This window comes from Homarus americanus, unplaced genomic scaffold (assembly GCF_018991925.1).
Source record: "Homarus americanus isolate GMGI-L3 unplaced genomic scaffold, GMGI_Hamer_2.0 scaffold54968, whole genome shotgun sequence".
Taxonomy (NCBI): domain Eukaryota; kingdom Metazoa; phylum Arthropoda; class Malacostraca; order Decapoda; family Nephropidae; genus Homarus; species Homarus americanus.
Genome location: NW_024752730.1, coordinates 8,184 through 13,095, shown reverse-complemented (window position 1 = coordinate 13,095; position 4,912 = coordinate 8,184).

The window sequence follows — 4,912 nt, the reverse complement described above, 5'->3', positions numbered from 1 at the left end:
TCCCCAGTCTCTTGAAGGGTAATTATATCAATATTATTTTTAAGGGTAAAGTAATGTACATCTGTCACTCTATTTTGTAGACCATTAACATTCCAGGACATTATCTTAAGGCTAGCTAGATCCAGGATTAATATTTACACATTTTATATCCTTTCCAATCAGATTCTTTAAGAAGGCCCAATCCTCCTGCACAGATTCCCATTTCCTCAAAAGTTTTTCTTTATCAGCATCTTTACACTTTACCAACACCTTTTTAAAACTTTCAGTTGTTGCTCCCTGCACTACACAATCCTTTATTTTCCTCTCCTTCCCTTTAATACTTATTTTAAGCACTGAATTTTTCAAAGGCTTGAACTCTTCACTTTCCTCTTTCCCTTTTAATTCTACATTATTCACAGCTTTGTTTTCCCTTTCTTTATTTATCACTGTATCAAGTCTTTTTTCTATCACTTCTATTTTCTGACCTAACTTTTGCAAAAGCTGAAACATCTTAAGCACCTCTTCTCCCAGAATTTCTTGCACAGTTTTATCACTAACCTGGAGGGCTGCACCACTACTCTCACTTGCTACTTGTTTATTACTCTGTTTGTTCCTGGCATCAACAACGCTTCCGGCCGCAAGCGCAGTCCTTATCCTTCTTGAATCTTCATGCCAGGCATTCTCAGGAATCACTGTCTGTGTGTTCTCCTGCTGTCTTGTCACTGTCAGACCACAGCGTACTTCCTCAGTGTTCTCTGAATAATTCCTTTGTTGGTCACTTCTCATACATGGCCTCATCTCGCATGCAATTGAACTAGCATTGTGAGTTTTACCACAATTACAACAACAAGGCTTCACTTTCTCTCCTGCTTTGATCTTGTCCTTACAGTTGCTAGATTCGTGCCTCTTCCCACAGAATCTACAACGTGGGTCCAGTTGACAGCTCCAGGCCTTATGTCCCCATCTGCAACACTTGAGACACATTATTGGTCCCTCCACATATAGTGCCACCTTCCTATACCCTGCTCCTGTGATGAACACTTTCTCTGGAACCTTTCCTCTCATTAGAGCAATAACCTGGCTTCTCTCTTCGCCCCTTATTAAATGCCTCTTGACCCAAACAAATCTTTTGTCATCCAATAAGTATTCTGGATCTAGTATTACAGGGTACCTGAAGATTATAACCTTTGTAAGTAGTATGTCGCTCTCCTCTGGCAAAACCATCAGTAATCCCTTGTACCCAACAGTTGTCAACATTTCCACAGCCTCCATGGTCCCCACTGTAAGATAAGGCTTGTGTGTGCCTTCTTTCAAAAGAGGCTCAAAGCTGCGATGTTCCCGTCCTAGTTGTACTGCCCATTTTAATTTTTCAAGGAAGGTCATCGGGCATGACTGTGGAAAAATTAATCTCTTCCTGACACGACCAACTTCACCTTGTGTGTGTTCTTGTCTGCTTCCTTCACATTCCATACTTTGCTCTGTTCTTGATCCATTCTCCACTATCTCCTTTCTGTTATTTCCATTGTTATTACCACCCACACACGTTTTTTGTCCTAGATGTTTTTGTCTCTTCTCCTCTCTCACTTCTTTGCTTTCACTGTCCTCTTGCCAGCTTGTCTCCCTCATTCTTTTAGAAATTTCTTTCTTATTCACTACCTCTTGTTGTAGCTGTATTTTCTCACTTTCGAACTTCCCTTGTGCTTCATCACTCGTATTAGACTCATCACTACTCAACTCAAGGTCTTCAAGAACTTCGTCCAATACTATCTTTTCTTTACTCTTCCATGTAGAGTTCTTAAGCGATAATTCACTTTCCATGGGGCAATGTTGACATCCCACAACACCCAGCCAGGAGTGATGGGACCCCGAGCAGTTATTTTCGTAAGGTAAACAGTAAGTTCCCAACACCAAAGTTGCTTGACGATACTTATCTTATCCTCAGGTCCTTATACACAAGTAGGTGTCTATATATCCTTCAGATAATGTAATAGGCTCGAAAACATCCCAAATTTGGGAGCTAGCGCTCACAGCTGCTTACTGACTAAAATAATGGCTGCTCCTATGAACCTTGAGAAGGGTTGTGTTGTTAGGTTACGTTTGGTTACGTTAGGTTACGTTTGGTTAGGTTAGGTTAGGTTGGGTTGCGTTAGGTTACGTTAGGTTACGTTTGGTTAGGTTAGGTTGGGTTAGGTTAGGTTAGGTTACGTTGGGTTAGGATAGGTTAGGTTAGGTAGGGTAATGACCTGTGTTTGACCTGTAGTTTTAACTCATGACTCAGCCGTGTACCCAAGATGGTGTCGGGAGGGGGGGGGGTAATAGAGGTGTTGATCGTCCTCCTTACTTCCCTCTTCCTCATTCCCCTCCCCACCCCTCCTCTCTTCCTCCTCCCTTCCCTTCTTCTTCCTCTCTCCCTCCCCTCCCTCCTCCCGCGCGCGCGCGTAGCCTGACACCAAACCAACAAATAAGACTTGACTTTTAACTGACACTCGTAGCTGACTGATGGGCTGATTACAACATGGTGGCTGAAGGCTGACACTCTCCCCTCACACCTCCTCCCTCTCTTGCTGTCAGGGCCTTACGAGCTCCTGTCTATGGTAAGAGTCCTTTCACGCGGTACGAATCACCGATCGTCCTGGGAAAAGTACACGCGACATTATTAAGGTAGTAAGTAGATCGTCATGTGAGAAATATAAATGATAAATCGTCCTGGGAAAAGTACTTGAGACGTCAGTAGAGTAGTAGATCGTCCTGGAAAAAATATAAATGATAAATCGTCCTGGGAAAAGTACTTGAGACATCAGTAAGGTGATATAGCGTCCTGGGAGAATTATCAGGCATTAGATCTTCCTGGGAAAAGTAGTCCGGGTGTCAGTAAGGTAGTAAATCGTCCTGGGTGAAGTACTTGGGATGTTTATTGGCTTGGACGTGTGTGTGTGTGTGTGTGTGGCGGACTGGGACATGTTGTTGACGTATATGGCAGGTTAAGGACAGGTTTCATTGAGCTTTGAGTTATGACATCAGTGGTACCCAAGGGTCAGAGGTCACTAACGGGGTGATGGGGGTCAGTAGGGGGGGAGGAGTGTGGTCTTGTTTGTGTTATCATTGATGTGACAGATAACATGTTGATAACGTGTGTTCTCTCTGTAGCCTTGATTGTTATACCTCTGGCAACTCCGTCCGTCTCTCTCTCTCTCTCACAAAACCTAACCTAATGTCACTTAACCTAACCTAACTATCTCCTTCTCCTATTACCCACACCTCTCTCATTACTTCTAGGGATCGTTGTAAGGCTATTCTTCGTAGGGCCAAACGGAGTTTTATAAAAAAGAAAGACCGCTGTCCTGACTAATTCTTCGTCTAGTAAATCCTTCTGGTCCTTAACCAAAAACATCTGTAACAACTTCTGCACTCCTTCTTTTCCAACTCTCTTCCGACCTGATAACTCTATAGCCAACTCTCCCCCTGACAAAGTCAACCTCTTTGGCACCTTATTCTCCTCTAATTCCACCTTAGACGAGTCCCACTCTACCCCTCCTACCCCTGCCTCACACGCCTGTACTCACGCATTTGTGAATAAGTTACCCTTTATGTATAGAACTAAACAAATAATGTAAATGAAATACTGTGTAACATTCAGTGCCATAATATCCTGACAACGGGGGTTAATTATTATGACCCTTTGTAAACCCTACTCTGTAATCCTTTTGCGCTACCGCTCACAGGATGAGTGTGGGGTGCACAATAAAGTAGCCGCTGCAAGCGGCAAAATCAAAATCAAATCCTACTGAACCTATGCACTTTCCTAGAATCTCCACTCGTAGGGTTGTTGGTGTGTTATCCAGGTTGGATGTGAGTAAGGCGCATGGACCAGACGGAATACCCCCTCGTGTTCTGAGGGAGTGTGCTGAAGCCCTGGCCCCTGTGCTTGCTCGCCCTTTTCGCCTTTGCCTCAAAACCCAAGCTTTTCCTTCGTCTTGGAAGCATGCCTTGGTTCAGCCCATCCCGAAGAAGGTTGACCATTCTAATCCCTCTAATTATCGCCCCATTGCCCTAACTTCATCCCTCTCTAAGATTTTCGAAACTATCTTAAACTTCCATTTTCTTCGCCACCTTGAACGCCTTTCTCTTTTGTCGGATCACCAGTATGGCTTTCGCCAGGCGAGATCTACTGGTGATCTGCTCTCCTACTGCACCCATCTTTGGGATTATGGGGAAACTTTCGTTGTGGCCCTCGACATCTCCAAAGCATTTGACAGGGTATGGAACAAGTCTTTGCTTTCTAAACTTCCCTCTTATGGTTTCTCTCCCCCACTTTGTTTTCTAATCTCTAGCTTCCTTGAGAACCGATCCATGGCAGTTGTTGTCGACGGATCGATCTCTCGCTCTTTCTCTACCAACAGTGGTGTCCCACAGGGTTCTGTTCTTTCACCTACTCTCTTCCTTCTTTTTATCAATGATTTACTTCACACTGCAACTAATTCTATCCATTCTTACGCTGATGATTCTACTCTTCACTCTTCTTCACATTTTCCCCTTCCCCCTAACTCTCAAACTAGATCTGTTTCTAGAGCTGATATCATTACATCTATCAATGCTGATCTGTGCAGCATCTCTGAATGGGGAGATAAAAGTTTGGTTAAATTCAATTGTAATAAAACTCAGTATTTACCAATTACATTTTCTAAATTGGATGATCTGCTACCAATCACATTTCAGGACTCTATCATTCTGCCAAATTCTAAAATAGATATGCTAGGCCTCACCATTTCCTCTAATATATCATGGAAGCCACACATCCTAAAGCTGCCTCCCGAAAGTTGGGAATGCTGTACAGATGCCGTAGCTATTTCACTCCTGAGCAGTTGCTCCAAGTATATAAGGGATTCATTCGTCCAAACTTGGAGTACTGCTCTCATATCTGGGGTGGCTCTTC